The 18,210-nt window shown below is 37.0% G+C and overlaps 1 protein-coding gene and 1 long non-coding RNA gene across 2 annotated transcripts in view; one reads left to right on the top strand and one right to left on the bottom strand.

Annotated features, from left to right (window-relative positions):
• Positions 1 to 18,210, top strand: part of LOC126751768 (protein timeless homolog) — a 571,553-nt gene that overhangs the window by 317,247 nt on the left and 236,096 nt on the right. The gene's annotated exons all lie outside the window — the stretch shown is intronic.
• Positions 1 to 18,210, bottom strand: part of LOC126751789 (uncharacterized) — a 76,149-nt gene that overhangs the window by 41,278 nt on the left and 16,661 nt on the right. Inside the window, exon 2 of the long non-coding RNA XR_007665924.1 lies at positions 9,889 to 9,946. This is a non-coding gene — a long non-coding RNA (uncharacterized LOC126751789). The remainder of the gene's footprint in view (positions 1 to 9,888; positions 9,947 to 18,210) is intronic.

Below are 18,210 nucleotides of genomic sequence, written 5' to 3'. Positions count from 1 at the left end.
GTGAAAATGCAAAGTAATGGAGTGGAAGAGCATTGGCGATCGATGCCAAGAAAAGGCGGCAGCGTTTGGTGAAATTGGTGAATGGCAGTGAGACATTTGTGCTAGCCCAAAACCGTTAAGTGCGCGAAATTTAAGAGAAACGCTCAAATAGTTATTTAGTGCGGGCATAAAATAAATTTAAATATTTGGCAAACAACTCGATCAGCATAAATTTAGCTTTAACTTAATTTAGTACTTAGACGATTTTTTTTGAGTTTTGTAAATTTTCGAACCAAATTTGGCTTCGATTTACGTGTGGTTGTCTACTTTAGAATTTTTCTTTTTCTTAATACACTAAAAGTAAGTGTAAAAAATTGATTAAAAACAAGAAAAAGCTTCATAGTTTTCATAGTTTTTAGTGTCAGAACCTTTGGCCAAGGAGCGAGTTTTTGTAAATCGAAAAATGTTAAAATTTCTGTACTCAAAATTTCTATACAAAGACTCACGAAATTTATTACGATGATAAGTACTTCGTCAATACGCTCAATGAACCGATTTCGCCTGCGACCGACTATTATTATTTACCTTACTCGATGGAGTCAAGATTCCAAGCTAGCTTAATAATATTATTATCCTTTGCCTTGCAGTGTGTTTTCGGATCATTTTCCTGCTGGAAGACAATATCCAACTCCTATAATGTCAAGCAAATAATTGCGCAGAATCCCAATATAAGACACCATAATTCTTTCTTCGTTTATTGCCAACAACCTTTGGTCGTCACCACGCGATAATGGAGCATCCTGCGCACTTCAGGGTAGAGTTAACGTGATGTGTCTGCAATTTCGCACCCTTGCTTCTCCAGATTCAGTCGCACTCATTCGGTCTCAAACAATTTATTTTAATCTCGGCCGATCACAGGATCTTCTCCCAGTAACTTCCATTCTAGGTCTGGTATTTTTTCGCGAAATTTAACCGGCTCATTGAACCGGCTCTCAGTTAAAAGAGTTCACTTGACTTTTGCATGTACATTTAGAGCAGCATTTCATAATTTTCTGTGAATTGTCTATGCAGAAACCTTTAAATTATTAATCTTTTCCGTGCTATGGCCATTCCCATGGCATTTTCGCATTTGACCCTTTGTATGGTCCTAACAACGTCCTGTTCCTGAACTGAGCTAAGAATTCTTTAACGGCCTACTTTATTTTTTACGGATAAAACTCCAATTTTGCTACGAATTTTACTCAAAAAACTAACGGAGATTTAAGGCTTCGCGAAATTTTGCGATGAATCACACGATCCTTCAATGGATTGGTGATAACCTTGTTCTCTTAATTAATTCCTGCCAAAAATATCAACAACTGTACCCAAGGCAAAACGTACAAACGTTTTTTCTTTTATCTTTTATGTCTATGTATTTCAAAAAATTAAATTCATTCTATTTTACGAATTCACATTTCTGCGCAAGTGAACACTCTGCGAGGGAAAGTCTCAAAATTTAGCACGCTTCCTTTCGTCACATTGTTCAAACTTAACTTTATGCTAATTTTGGTGAAGCGTTAAACATATTGGCCACTCATCCCATGCTTGTTCTTCTTTTTAATTGGGTTCGTTTTTTACGTGGCAGGTCCCAAACCCTGCCGAGGGGATGTTTCGCCTTCTCACGTTAGCTCGCCTTCAAACGCATATTCTTAAGTTACCCAGAGGATACTTGGTCAAAGACCGGAAGTCATGAGCTGCCTGAGCCATATGTCTAAGGAGAATTCTGAAATTTTAATATTAGGTTGTAATAGAAGACAAGCGTCAAAAAAAGAAAAAAAGTTCTTCGAAGTGGGTCACAAACCATCTCGTTTTCGATCTAAGAACGATTTAAAATACAAACTGATTCTGAAAGTAAATTCGAGTAACAAAAAAAAGAAATAGCAAATAGAAAATAGTTTTCGTAAAAAAAAATTTGGAGTTGCCACCTGACTTAATTTACATTTTTTTAAATTAAAAAAAAGTTAAGGAAAACAAGGCAGCATTTCTTCAAAGTGATTAATGTTAGTGAAACCTTTATGTCAGTTTGTAAACTAGAACTGAGTTGCCACCCTTTGGCCATATCAAAAAAGTCAATTTTAACTATTTTTACAAACACTTTAAATGGTATTGGGTTCGGAAACTGTTAAATTTGCTTTCACTTAGTAATAACGACAACCTAAATTTTCTAGAAATTTGGAATTTTATGTTTTTAGTAGGTTGTAATAAAACATAGGAAGGCAATTGCAATGAAAAAAAAACCTTTTTACTAAAATTAAAAACGCGTAGTAAAAAAAGTAACGAAATTCAAAATATTGCTCTGCGAAAAAAATAATTTTCATAAAAAAAAAAAATTGGAGTTGCCACCTGAATTAATTTACATTTTTAGACTCTTAACAAAAAAATGAGTTTAGAATGCCAAAGGAGTGTTTCTAAAAGACATTAAATGTTAGTATAATTTTTAATACGGTCGAACACAGCGACTAAGTTGCCAACCCTTTCCGAAACCAAAAAAAAAAGTAATTCATATATTCAACATGACTATTAAATAAATATTTTTATATCAAACATTACTGTATTTAAGACAAAAATTTTTTTTTTTGACGTTGCCACCTGATATTTTAATTTTTATATTTCCGCTAAAAATTTATTTAAAAATTTCCCAACTAAAAATAAATATTTTAATGATATTTTGCTTCATCTTAACAATATTATGCAGGCAAAAGCAAAGCTTGATATGTAAAACTGCCTGTAACTTGTCTAACTTTGGGCAGATTACTCAACTTCTGCAGCTTATGAAAGTTTAGCAGAGAGAGCAACTTCAACTCTCATATTTCCATAGTATAAAAGTTTCAGCTCCACTTTTCGTCATCACCTTTAAAGACGAAAAGCTACATACGCATACATTTACAACAACAACGAAAAACAACACCCTTACAAAATGCGTTGTCAATAAAATCATTGAAGACACTCATTTGCGCTATTATGCGACACTCGAAATCCCACCATAATCTTGCCAATAAAATACACGAAGACTAAAGTCTTACAACCAAGTCATAGTCTTACGGTTGTGTGAGTGCGTGTGCAGAACATTCATTCTCATTGCACGACACCTCCACACAGTGTCAGCAAGCGCGCCACCTTGTCTTAGCTACACTTCTGTTTGTGGACGCCGCTTCGCAGTCAGCGTTTAGCTACAAATAATAGCTAAAATCCTTAATTCGTCTGGGATCACCATTTGTGCTAAAAATAGCTGACGCAGATGAAGAAGAATAATGTTAAAGAATAAAATGGAAAGAGAAGAGTAATTCATATAAATACACAAACATGCACGTGTATGTATGAGTGCGCTTAAGTGCTTTTGAATTACATGTAAATATGTATGTGTGTACTACTAAAGCAAATTGTGTGTTTGTAGTGGTGTAGCGGCTTGAAAAATATGCGTAGTTGCTGCCACAGCCTTCACAGTCTCCTTACTTAATACGGTTTCGAGCGATTTATGATATGAGCAATGCTCTACAAGCTGCGAGCTGGCGCGTCACTCAAGTGCGGCGCTGGCGGAAGTGCCACACACACATATTTATGTATGTATATGTGTGTGTGTATGACGTTTACATAGTTAAATGTTTTACGAGCGCAGAATAAAATAAATCCGGCGCCGCATGAAAATTGTATAAATTATAGTCAACTCAAGCACACACATGTGTGTTGGTGTGTGTGTGTGTGTGCGCTTCCTCCACACATGTAGACAATTACACATGCTCAGACGCAGCCACGCAATGTGGCGGCATGTGTGCTTTATGGCCAACCAACTCTTCACTGTCGTACAATTAACTTTCTATGTATGTGTGTGTATGCAATTTCCCACCCACTCTCCTCTCGCCGCCACAGCATGCTCAACGTTATTTAATTAAACATTTGTATTCATTGAAAATGTCACAGAAAAAAGTTAGCAAGTGCAGCATTTAGTGCGCTGCTGCATGTCCTATATCACACACACACACACACGCGCACATATACAAGCTAACTCACATTCAGGCACCCACACAACGTGCCACAATCTAGTGCAATGCATGACAATAGTGATGAAAGTTTTTAGCTGCCACATATTGTGCGGCGTTTCTGGTTAGCCGCATGAAATTTTCCAAAGCTGCACAAGCTCAAATGCCTCCACGCTGCTGCTGGTTTAAGCATGTGTTTGTGTGACACATGGGCTCTTACAGGTGTGGTTAGCAAAAATATGTTTGCTTGTTTTATTGCTAGTGTGTGGTGTTACTTAAAAGAGTTTGAAACATTTTAAAGTTGAGCTGCATCCATAAACTAGCGGTCTTTAATACCTTCGGTGGAAGCTCAGCATATCATTAGAGGTGGCATTTGTGGGGATCAGCAAACGTCAGTCTGCTCTGTATACGAAAATCCATACACAGTATAACATACTAGCAGTTCACTCCATTTGCCATCCCACTTGAGGGAAGAGGACCTCATATGTAGATGATGAAAAGCGAGCATCAAACTTTTAATTTAATTTATATTCGATTGTTGTTGTTTTTGTTTTACAAAATTATATCTTTTGTCATTCATAAAGTATTCCATTCCATTCTTCATGAATATTTTCATTTATAGCTCAATAACTGTTTAGAAATTTCAAAAGTGTGGCATCGCCGTTCCAGTTTTAACGACAATCAAGCTAAATAGCTTAAGTACATACATATACAGTGTGCGACAAAACTAAAGCACGGAATCTACCTTGTCGGTATTTAACTGGATAAAATCATAAATTAGGCATTATGTGATGTTTTATTGATTTGTATTATTAGTTCATGTATTCTTCTTTTAAAATTAGTAAAAATTAAACAAATTAACTTATTAAAAAAATATATAAAATACCATATATGAAAAACTCCAAAAATTTGGTGCGACAAAACAAAAGCACGAAATGGTTTTATGATTGAAAAATTTATGTCTTTCAATATTTGGTTGCGTATCCCTTATTTTTCAATACAGTTGCACATCGGCTAGGCATGGACTCAATTAATTTATTTGATGTGTCCCAGGAAATGCTTTTCCATGCTACCTTCACTTGAATGTATAAAACGGCCTTATTTTTACAATTCTCAAGTCTGATTTTTCGATCTACAATTTACCATTGGTTCTCTATGGGATTGAGATCAGGTGATTGTGCGAGTCGCTTCAAAACCTCATTCCTGTATCAACAAACCACTGTTTTGCACAAATAGCAGTGTGTTTCTGGTCGTTGTCATGTTGATAACTCCATTTTAAAGCCATTTCTTCTGCAACATGTGGCAGCATTAATATTCTGAGAAATATTTTTATGCTTATATTTGTCCATTATACTGTTTATATGATGAATTTATCCTATTGCATTCCCTGGAAAACAATCCCACACTAGTACATTGTCTCCACCATGTTTCACCGCGCTTGTTTTATAACGTTGATTTAGGCGTTGTCCCTTCGGTCTGCCTACCAGCTTCAGCCCATCTCAATCTTTGATATTAAACTTCGATTCGCCAGAAAAAAGTACAGTTTGCCATTTGGTAATCGCTCAATTTATGTGCATCCTCACAAATTCCAATCACGCCAGTCTGTTCTTTAAATAAATAATACGGCTTTTTTGCAATAACTTGCTACAGGTAGCATGAAAATTCCCCATCGACAGCTCGACGTTGTATGGATCTCTGTAATATATTTAACCGTAATTGTCTTACAATAGATATTGCCGATATAAAAGGGTAATTTTTTATTGCCCGAATGACTCCCTTATCCTCTCGTTCGGTTGCTCTCCACGGCCGTCTACCTCTATGCGCTGTAACCAAAGAGCTTGATTTGCCAAATCAGCTAAATGTTCGGGAAACATTAGGATGATTTATTCCAAACTTTTTTGCAATAGTCATAACCGATTCTCTTTTCTTAAAATCCTTAACAAATTTTTTTCTAAAATGAACAGAATACTTATTTCGAGCCATTGAAATATCTTTCTCTTTAACATACAACCAACCGTACTGAATGACGAACTGCAACTGAATATGCATTAATATTTTTCTAATTAGGTAATAACTACACATATCCAACATTTTTGATCATTAAAAACCGTTTGACAAACAATTAATGTGCAATTAATGTAAATTCTTAGTTATGTGCTTTTGTTTTGTCGCACCAGATTTTTGGAGTTCTTCATATATTTAATTTTATATAATACAGGGTTACCCATTCGAAGTGTTACCTATTCAAACGACTATAATTTTTTAGTTTGATAATATTTTTATTGATTCCAATGACAAAAATGTATGAAAATAATCAAAAATTTAGAATCCATTCACTTTAGCTCGATATGGCCACGTTTTGCCTTGACTATGGCCCTCAAACGGTCAAAAAACGAGTTGCATGCTGCACGAATGTGAGCTTGTGGTATTTTGGCCCATTCACGTACAATCGCTTTCTTGAGCGCATCCATACTGGTGTATTTTTTAGTCCGCACCTTGCTCTCTAAAATGGACCATCCATCGTCCATCGGATTTGCGTCTGGTGAATACGAAAGCCATTGTGTCGACGAAATGAAGCGTGGAACATGATTTTTTAACCACTCTTGGTTAATTCTCGCTTTATGTGACGGCGCCGAGTCTTGTTGGAACGTCCATTCTTTCCGGCCGAAGTGTTTACGTGCCCACTGCTCTAAAGTACCTTCCAAAATATTTTCACGATAATAAGTCGCATTTACTTTGACACCAGGCTCGATGAAAATGACTGGAGAGCGCCCATCAGCGGTCACGGCAGCCCATACCATCACTTGGGAAATTACTTCGGGTGGCCATTCGTAGGCTTAAATTCTCGTACGTGCGTTCGGTCAAGTAAACACGGTCATTTTGAGAGTTTATGAATTGCTCAATAGGGAAATTCTTCTCATCAGAAAACACAATGTTCGGAAATTCGCCACGTTCGTGCAAGTGTAACAACTCCTTCGCTCTTTCGAGTCTAACTTTTTTTTGCTGCGGTGTAAGATTGTGTCCTTTTTGGAACTTGTAAGGCTTGACCTTTAGCTCATTTTTCAACAGTCGTTGCATTGAACTTTGCGAAATTTTCAGCTCTTTAGCCATTTGATTGCCACTTCGACGTGGATTTCGTTCAAGTCGAGCCTTCACTTTTCGAATCATCTCAGGTGATGTTGCTGTTTTCTTATGACCACCTCCATGGCGTTTTGCGATGCTGCCAGTATCATTGTAACGATTTATAGTGCGATACACAAACATTTTGTTCACTTCGAGATGTTTTAGCTGACGAACAATTGCTGCTTGTGATTTTCCAGCCAAATATAAAGCAATCACACTATTACGTTTAAATTCCATCACGTATAACTTTTTTTTTCACACGACACAGACTAAAATGTTTTTGTACGCTTGTAAACAATGGAATGATTTGTTATTGGTGTAAATTTAAGCGCGCTGTCATTAATAGTGTGGTAGTTATAGCAGTTTGAATTTTTCGAGTGGGTAACCCTGTATTTTAGTAAGTTAATTTGTTTAATTTTTACTAATTTTAAAAGAAGAATACATGAACTAATAATACAAATCAATAAAACATCACGTAATGCCTAATTTATGATTTTATCCAGTTAAATACCGACAAGGTAGATTCCGTGCTTTAGTTTTGTCGCACACTGTATGTATTACGGATTCTGCGTTATAAAATTTCAATTGTTCACATCCAGGTGGCAACTCCACAAAATTTTCGTTACTTTTTTAAACCTGCTCAAGTATTTTAAATAATTTAGAATTTTTTCATTTGTATGTTAATAACAGTTTAGAAATTTCAGAAGGGTGGCATCCCCGTTCCACTTTTAACAATACTTAAACAGAATAGTTGGCATTTATTTCGCGTTCTGCGTTAAAAGATTTCAACTGTATTGTATTTTTTGACATTCAGGTGGCAACTACATGAAATTTTAGACATTTTTTTAAAACTGCTCAAGTATTATAAATAATTTAGAAATATATAAATTTTTATTGCTTACAATTTTAAATTAAGAGAGTGTGGCGACCCTTCAAAAGTTCAAATCCAACTTGAATGTTTAAAAAAAGTATTAATTTTTTTGTCAGTTATAATACAGATATACATATGTACTTGTAGGCGAATGATATTTTCTATGAAGAGAGATATTTATCGCTCTTTATTCTGACTAATAAATTGGCAGCAAAATGCGCTGGCTGATTTCCAGAAATTATTAAACCATATTGCTTTTTCTATTTGCTTTCTTGTGTAAATGAAATATTCTGCATTCAAATTTCTATATTTTATAAATTTAGTTTGAAATTTTGAAGATTTTATTTCAAATATTTCAAATATTTCCAATTACTAAATATATTTGAATAACAATTCGCAAAGTAACGAAATACCGTTGAGTTATTTATTTAAAATTCGAATTTGAGATGTTTGCAGGGCTTTTCACTGACATGTGTCTGTGTGTGAGTTTGATGTTAGTGTGACATATTCCAGGAAGTGCTGGAAAATGCTGTTCTAACCCTCATCAGCATTTCAACGAACTCGTTATGTTGCCACACACACACGGTCACACGTGTCAGGTCTAGCGAAATCAAGGATATCTAATTGCATGCAGCCACATTGTTGCGAGTGATGGAATATGGTTTGCATAGACACTCTCTAACAACACACCGCGATACGAGTATACATATATATCATATATGTACATATGTATTTAGCTTGTATTAAGTATATTACTAACACTTCTACGAAGAGAGGCAAACAATGAAAAACAAGTTCGCTGCAGTTACATTCTTACACCGAATAATACAGAGCATAAAACACTCACACAAACATACACACATGCGCTTGAGCTTCTACACAATCAAGTCAGCAAGGATTAAAAACTTAAGATTTATGTGAGCAATTTTGCGTGAGTTCAAAATGGAATTTCGCGCTGTAATCATTTCGCACCGCGACGCTAAGCGTAATTTCATGCTCAAGTGTTGAGTAAAAAGCGCATTAAAGTTGTTGACAGTGTGAGCGCAGGATTAAATGTGATGCTAAATTAATTATTACGGATTACGCGCATGTGTGTGCGTGTGTGTACAATACATTTGAGAGCTTATGAGCATAAAGTATGCGAGAATAATAGCGCACACGTTAAAACTTAGAAAGGTGTTCGAGGAAAAGGTGAGCCAACGTGCGCTTGAAATTGCTTTGATGGTGTGCTCGTGCAGGTTTCGGCACCACAGGACATTATGTCAGCGTGGAACTAGCTGTAAGTTGAGTTTTGGGTTGTGAGTGAAATGAGCGGTTAAGTCCGAGATTTGTTGAAATTTCGCAAATAAATTGCACTCATTTCTTGAACAGCGTGTCATAATAAGTTTTGTGGCTAATACTAACGGAAATTTGATTTGAGGTGATATTTTATGTAGTTCAGTTTGATTATCTTCCTATTTCATTAACGTGTTCTTAAAGTGTTTGGGGGGTTTTTTGACAAGAAGTGCACTGAATTATTACATTAATTTCAGTTCTTCAGCTTCACCACTAAAATGCACTGTTGCCACTTTTAAAGCGCTGAAAATATTTCTACTAATTCATTCGTATGCTTATGAGTTTATAAATTGGTTGGCTTTCTTTCGTTAACAACACTAAATAATTGTATAATGCTTTTTTCAGCTTTAGTATAACAAATTTAACTCTTAAATAAACTGCTTTCGGTTTGGTTACTAATTTATTTGTATGCTTATATATACTTAGGACAATAAAGTACTTGGTGTTTTTCCTTTCGTGAACAACTCAAAATATTTATATAAATTATGATTTCTTCAGCTGCAAAATGAAGTTCTCTTCTGAAATGCATTGTTGCCAGTTTTCACGTGCTCAAAGTATACATACCTTATTAAAAGCAGCTGATTTATTACCAGTCCGGGAATTAGTAATTTTTGTATTTAATCTAGAAAGAAAAAAACACACATAATTTACATAATTTTTTAATTAAAAAATATGGCATGAACTAGCTGTAAGTATAGTTAACATAATACATAGGTGAACTAAAAAGTTCGTATTCCGTTCAAGTAAAATATAGTATAACGTTTCCGGCAAATTTAAATTTTATAAATTAAAATGTTTGCCATCGACAGTGATACATCGATTATATGATGATGATGATTTTCTCTAACAATTTTGGACTGTGATTGCTTTTTTTGCCTCATAAAAGGTGTTGGACTTTTCCAGCGATCATTCTTTCGACATTTTAGGACTGGGAAAAGTAGCTTTGAACCAGACTTGGTAGTGTTCATCCTAGACAGAAAGTTTTCGTGGAAACCCAACTCCAGGGAAAAGAAGTTCACTAGAGGAGGGGGTGTGTGAATTATATTACGGATAGAGCAAAGCTTTTGGGAGGATTCGTGGAGTACATTCTCGAAAACTTTCCACCAGCTCCAGTTTTGACTTCTTGATCACTGCAAAGCTGAAACTTGAAGGAAACTGCAAGTTTGATGCTGATGAGCTTCCTGGGACAGATACTACAGTTTCAATAACTGCAGAATGGAAACGGGTAGGAGCTTCGTTGGCTTCTTGTGGTGCGCTACTGAATTGTTGGACCTTAGTCCAGCACGTGTTATGAAATAATCAAAGTTAAACTATTCAAATTTTTCAATTTTGTTTCTTATATAATTGACCGTCGTGATCTATGACGTCTCTAACTTTTTATTTGAAAATTTTATTTGTCCATTGCTTAACCTTAGGCACTGCCGCCCTTCAAAAATTTCGCTTTCCTAATACCAACGTTATGTTGTTGCAATGATTTTACATTTATTAGACTACAATGTAGGAATTTGCATTTAATTTAATTTCATTTCCTTACCAAAAAGCCTGCAGCTACTTACACTAATACAGACGTATGCATTCTAATTTGCAGCACAACAACAATGCCTTTAGACGAACAATCTAAAGAAGCATAAAAATGAAATAAAAATAATACAAAGAAAGAAATCCGCTAACGTTTGCAGTCAACAATGCAACGAGCGCTCTCACTCTATTAATGGAGAGGGGAGACAACACTTGCCTCGGCGACACTTGGCCTGGATTTCTTCGCTTAGCAATACACATCAAAGTTTTATTTCCACAATTTCATTCTCTGCATTTTACTGACAATTTAGTAGCTAGCTGCTAGTATAGCCAAGCAACTAAGCGCCTAAACACGCACAGCCTGCCGACGCTTGCAACCGAGCTTGAGTGACAGCAGCACCGAGACGAGTGATTGGTGAGCAGTAAACGGAGGTGCAAGTGTACGACATACGACAAATTTAAATATCACAAATCTCCACAGCTGCCACTTCGAGCGCTGCTGCTACTGCTTTGCTGGCAAAATTGCAGTTTTCTACGAATTTTGCTACTCCTCAGCCATGACTGTCAATTTTACTGCCTTGCTGCTGTTGTTGTACTACTTGTAAGGCTTCCACAGTTGCTGCTTCTGCTTACATTTTGCAAATCAGCCTGCAGAGATTACGCATTTTATGCTGAAATCTGAATATCCTTTGTATTTATTGTGCCCCAGCCAACCGCCTTTCACCTCCGCAGTCAAAGACCCTGCCACATGCTACGCTGTTCAAGTCAACTTTGTTGCTTTACATTATCTTACTGCTGCTATTTGTTATATACTTCCCCCCATTTACTTATTTGATCTCTATTCCGTTATTATTATTGTATAACAACTAGTTTCCTCCTCTTCTATTTTTACCCATACCCTCTCTTTCTATTGCTCTGCTGCTTTGTGGCGCTCTAAATTCCCTACAACTAGGCTATGCTAGGCAAATTGTTTCAAAGCCATGCAACAAAGCGTTTGCTGACTGACTGCCTTACTGTTCGGTCCCTTCTTCATTACTTCGCTGCCTTACTTTACGATTTTCGTTCTACGTTTACGCCGGCAACAGGAAAGCCAATTGTTCTTCATAAATATGCAAATTTTTTCAACTACAACCGTTCTTTCCAGTCGCTGGTGAGCACTTGAAGGTGGATATATCTACAAATCTCACCAATTTTTAGAGACAGGGTGGTTCAGATGCTGCTGTCTATCAATGCCATCAGGCGAAGTCATAAATTGTCGAATTTTGGATTGAGAAAACTTGTTATCTGAAAATCGATGTACGCTATGTGAAAGGGATTTTTTTGAGTTGGTACTATATCGAGATTTTTCTCTAAAAATCAGGATAAAAGGTTTTCTGTTTCCGATATTGGAGAACATGAACTTAATCGGCGAGTGTTTCCTGTAATATAGCCGCCGGATTAACTATTTTTTTATTGATCAGCTCGACAATTTTCTCTGTCAACCTCAAAAAACCTTTTGAGGGTCTATTAACGGTCCCGGCGGTTAGATTGAACAGCGTGCTGGTGCACCATTCGGAATATAAAGCTAAACTCACCACTGAGGTTGGAAGGTTTACTATTAAGATAAAAGCCGAGGAAACATATGAATGAAATCCTGTACCATAACGAATGGAATACTCTTATATAGAAATATACCTACAATAAAAATAAGAAAAGATATTTTAATTTCCAATAAAAAACCAGCATATGCTTCATTCACCCTGTAATCTTCTTCATACATGTACGTTTCTATGCATAAATACGAAAGAGTAAAGCTCGTGGGAGCTATTGTGTCGCCGTGTGTTGGCAAAAATCATAACCAGCTTGTTACATGAAAGTCCTTGAACTGCTCACATCACTCGAGTTATACGGAAATGAAGGCAATATACCCAGAAGTAGTGCGACTGTCTATGCACGAAAGTAGTTTGCACGAGTGGGAGTAGTTGAGAGTTCTCTTCGTTTTCGTGTTCTTTGACTGTACCCTTCATTATGCTTTGATCTGTTTATTATGCGAAATTGAAGTTATTATTATCAAACTAGCAACAAATCTTGCTTGGCGATGATTGAAAACTTAAATGAAAAGATTAGATTAAATGATAGCTATGAAATTGGCATATGTGTTGCTGTGGGATATTTGAGAGGTAGAAAAATTGGTTTCTGAAAGGAACGTAGGCATGTCCAGTGCTATTTAGTCGCTTCGTACCATAGACTTACGGATATCACACACGAGAATTGTTCCCAAAAATCCTAACCTAATTTTTTTTTTTTTATTGTTATAGTGAGTATGTTCGTTTTTAAAATAGTTCGTATTCGATATTATGTACTAATGCTAGGACGATGGATAGGTCGTAAAGGCGTAACTTAATCAAAAAAATATAAATCCGAATTTTAACATACTCTGCGGCCTCACTTCAAAACCTACTCCAGTGTATCATACCGTGGGGATCCCAGATGTTTACAGCGTAGTCTTGCCGATGCGGGACAAGTGCAGAAGAGATGCACCATTGTTTTCGTAGTACCTTGCTCTAGACAGTTCCTGTAGTCCACTCGTTCTGTCAGCCCCATCCGGCGGGCGTGTGTTGTGATCAGAAAGTGACCAGTTTGTATTCCCATCATGTTCCTAAAGTATCTTCTATTGAGTGCTAATAGGAATTTTGTGTACTTTCGATCTACCGTTTTGCACATGACTTTTGCACCCAGATAGCTCTTTCCATCGGGTTTTGATTTTCTTTACCATGCTTCTGTCCACGGTTTTCGCAATAGCAAAGACCTCAGCTTGAAATATACTGCAGTAGTCTGGCAACTTTAAAGGTTACCTAATACCTAAATCTGGACAGTATATTCCCGCACCAACTCCATCTTCCATTTTTGAGTAATCTGTATAGATGTTTAGAGCATTGCGCGTACCTAACATACCCATCATTCTCTATGTTTCCTTTGAACCTTTTTTCCGAGTTGAAAAGTGGGATCCTGTAGTCAGTGTTTGCTCAACCGCCATTATACACCGAGTTATCCCTGAAAGTTCTATATGAAAATTGTCGTAATTTTCAGCGAAGAGGTGGCAGGTATAGTACCAGTTCAAGAGCTGCTATTGGACTTGTTCCTAAAGTTCCCACAGCGCAACGTGCTCTTGAATCCTTTCCATTGGCTTCAGGTTGGCAAATTTCCTTACGCCTGTCCACCATACTACTGCACCGCAGAACAGAATTGTTATTACAGTAGTATGTAGCACCAGTGCATGAGAGAGTGGCAGAACCCCTAGGTAGTGTCGAGCATACCTTGAATAATCTTCTCTTAAAATCATTTAAAATTCTCTGAATCTTTGTCTTATGAAACAAGTGAATTAGTTTTAATGGAATTCTTTAAGTGTACCCTTAATTTGAGCTGATATTCTAAGATAATAATCATTCTTGCATGTAATTGGTGTAAATTGATCTCAGTAATGCTTGGTCGGGAATTTTTAAATAAAATGAAAAGAGTTTCTACGAGTACATAGGATGTGAACCAATAAAAATACTGATTTGTGCCGCTTACATAAGAACGTGTGCCTTGAGATCCTTCACCTAATAGGCAGTCATTCTTAAAAAGCATAGAGTTAAAACATACATACAAACATTATCCACTCGAATAAAGAGAAACAAGAAATCGCTTGTTTATCTGACTTTGGGAACTCTAACGGTCTTAAAAAACTAATGTACCACAATCTAGGTTAGTTTAATCACAGTAGATGAGGGTATATTCAACTAGTAGTGGATTTAGTCTAATATCTGCTATCTTTGGGAGTACATGAGCGTGCTCTCAAGTCATTATTATTTGATGGAAAGCTTTCTTTTAATTTTTGTAGCTTTCATAAATATACCCTTTGGTTTCTGAAAAAGGCATATTTGACTTAGAAAAGCAATACTTCCACATCTATCTCATATAATTATTACGCATGAGTTTATCTTCTAGTCACATGCAAGCATGCCAATCAATAAGAACTTTAAGAGTTAACTCTCTCTCAGAAAAAGTGCCTAGGCTTTCAAAGTAAAAGTAGAGATTTAAATTTCTCCTTACTTCTCAAAACTTTTAATCAACATAATTAAATTTTTAAGCTAAAATAATACAGTTAATTTTTAGAATGTGTAAAGGAGTTGAGTCGGCAAATAATTTGATAAAGAGAATGTGCTCGGCTCTTAGTATGCTTCACTTAACATATGAGTTTATGCATATCATACGAAGTGAAACGAATTTGTGCACTTTAACGCTCACTTACACAAGCCATGCATGCCGCCTGCCCACCATTCACCATTGACTATATTGCGCTCTAAATTTCTGTTCGTTCCTTTTCTCCACACTCGCTCCTTCTACGAATCGTTCATCACTCACTTACGCTTCGTAAGCCAGCTAAATTGCATGAGCTCGTAAATTTAATTTAACCAAAAATCCATGGCAAACGGAACGGCTTGTTGTGGATTGCTTGACTGCATCGGTTGTGGAGCGTGTGGAAATGTACTGCCCATACTCCTCGCAACTACTTCAGGCAGGGGCACCCGTCAGCAACGGGACAACACAATGACACACTACAACACGCTACAACAAAAACACCATATTACAACAAAACTAAATCGCTTAAATCGACCAGCCACCACTCCCAGTCACTACCCTCCCACTTTTGATTGCCGTTGTTTGCTCACTTATGGCCTTCATATTGTTGCTGCTGTCTAAAACACGCCCCCCTCGCCGGCCACGCTTAAACTGCTGCTAAAATCTTCAATTATGTATGCAAGGCGAACGTTTTGTAGTAGCTATTAGTGACCGAAAAAAGTTTGGGGTGCCGCAGCTGAAGTTAAATATAAAAACAACAACAACACGAAGCACAGCAAAAATGAAAAAGCCAAATACCATCGCATTTAAGGATTAAATTCGTACGTGTGCACATTTCTATGGCATGCATATTGACGAAGCAGCCAGTCAAGGCACTCACACACGCACACATATGTACATTTAAACATATGCGCTCAATGAAATATATTTCTAGTTCGTGCGAATATGTTGCTTGCCACACCAACTGCTTGCATGTTTTCATGTGAGTAGTATTATTTTTTTGGAGGGTTGAAATGCATTACGCCACTTACAACAAAGGCGATACAACAACAAAACGGCAAAATACAACAACAACAAAAAATTCAGAAACAGAACAACAAAGCTAAAAATTTCAACAAAGACACAAGAATTAACAACATTAGGTAGTGCAACAACAACAACATAACCACCAAAATACAACAACAACAACTAACTTCAGAAATACAACAGCAAACCCAAGAATTTCAACAAAGACGCCAAAAAAAACAATATTAGGAAGTACAACAACAACAACATAACCACCAAAATCCAAGAACAACCCCGCAAAAATCAACAAAAATACTAAAAGTACAACAGGAATAGTAAAAAGGTAACAACAATGAAAACTACAACGACAATCCGAAATACTATATACAACAATCAGCAGAATTTATGTGCATTTTTCTTCAGTAATGTACGTTGCTGATTGCTAACCACTAATCTATATGAAGATCTGCTATCGAGGCAGGAGGGGTGCAAATAGTGACAGCGCCAGCATCACAACACAATCTTACTATCTGCCTTGTTCGCCTCGCCGGCTGACGTAAATGTCTATTAGAGTTTACTTGATGGTTATGGCTTCTTCTATTTATACTGACACACACACACATGCAGAAACGATTGTCTGTCGGCTCATACGTCGCCTGTCGAAAATTGCATACATACCAACATGCAATATTTATGCAACAACAACTTTTCGCACAAGTTTATTGCTCCTCTACTCCACTTGGCCACTTTCAAGTTGCTCATACGCAGTGTAGTACCAGCTTTTGGTTTTACAGCAGATTTTATTCGCACAAATTGCATTGTGCTTTGCATTTATTTACGTGCTGTGTCTGCGCTGGAGTGTTGCTAAGCCCAGCTCCAGTATGCGTTTTGTAATCTCTGAGTCACTTCAAGAAGTGGCTATCATTTTCTACTCGCATTTAATTGGATCTTGATTTAAATACTTTGCTAGATTGCATGCATAGGTGAGTGTGTGTGTGTGTTCTATGCGGTTGAAGCATCTATTGTATTGTATATTGGGCACTTCTATTTTACTTGCATCACATGCCACTTATCTTACCTTCAACCAACTACCCTCATAACATCTACAGCACACCAACCCCTAGCCAGATGTCTTACAATGCAATGAACTTTGTTTCATTGTATTCTCTATAGCACTGCGGCCCCCTCTGTCCGTTATTTGCGCAGTTTGTCGGCAACGCCCTTAATTCGGTTGTCTCGCATTGTGTAGTGATTTCATTATTGCATTCCGGTGTTAATTAGTAGTAAAATTACAACTAATTGCCGTTTGTTGTTGTGTACGCCATGCTTTTTTGAGCAGCCAAGCAAGCGCAGCAGCCACACTCTGCAGCACACACACACACACACACACACGCCGGTAAGTGCTTGTGCCCAAAAGTGCTGCGTCATGCCATCACGGGTGGCTGCTTTGGGCACTTTGGTGTGGTGTGTTGATTGCTTTTTGATGTCGCCAAAGGTGGTTGGCTGTCCGGTGTCATTGCTTGCGTCGAGTTCATTGCGCTCACCAGTCTGTACACGCTTGTGCGTGTGGGTATGTGTGTGTATTAGTCACTGGAGTTGCCAGTTTATTAATGTCTATGTCTATCTGTTTGATATTTGATTTTTATTTGACACTTAATGACACATCAATTTCCATTTTATTTTACGCAATTAAATGCAGATGCCCAAGTCGTAAAATTATCATTGAAATGTGATTGTCAGCCCCACGTTACGTTCCGATAGCTTTAATTCGATTGTAGTCGAGTATATTTGGTTGATGTGTTCGCATTTAAATTCGATATCCAACTGAAAATGAAGATTGCTGATTTAAAGCCACATACTAGGCTTAGGCAACTGTAGCTGAGGACAGCAATTTGCTGATTCCATGACGTTCTCCAGAACTGGGACTGTCTCAAAGCACAACATGACATGATTTTGAGAAAGGATTTGGGCTTGCATCCGTATCAAATTGTTCCCACTTAGGAACAGAAGCCATTGGACCACCGGCAACGTCGTGCATTTGCTGATTTTGCCTGGGATAAACTTGAAAACGATAACGATTTTTTTTACGACTATCATCTTCCACGTTGAGTCGCATTTTCATCTGAGTGGTGCAGTAACTGAACAAAACTGTCGATTTTGGTAGGAAGAAAATGCACAAATTATTCATGAATGACCATTGCAGTCATTTAAAGTGACTGTTTGGTACCGGTTTTGGTCTGGGGGGCCATCAGTACGAAC

The sequence above is a fragment of the Bactrocera neohumeralis genome, chromosome 2 (genome assembly GCF_024586455.1).
Source record: "Bactrocera neohumeralis isolate Rockhampton chromosome 2, APGP_CSIRO_Bneo_wtdbg2-racon-allhic-juicebox.fasta_v2, whole genome shotgun sequence".
Taxonomy (NCBI): Eukaryota; Metazoa; Arthropoda; class Insecta; order Diptera; family Tephritidae; genus Bactrocera; species Bactrocera neohumeralis.
The sequence above is the reverse complement of the archived record's forward strand: the minus strand, read 5'-3'. Positions and strand labels throughout refer to the sequence as shown.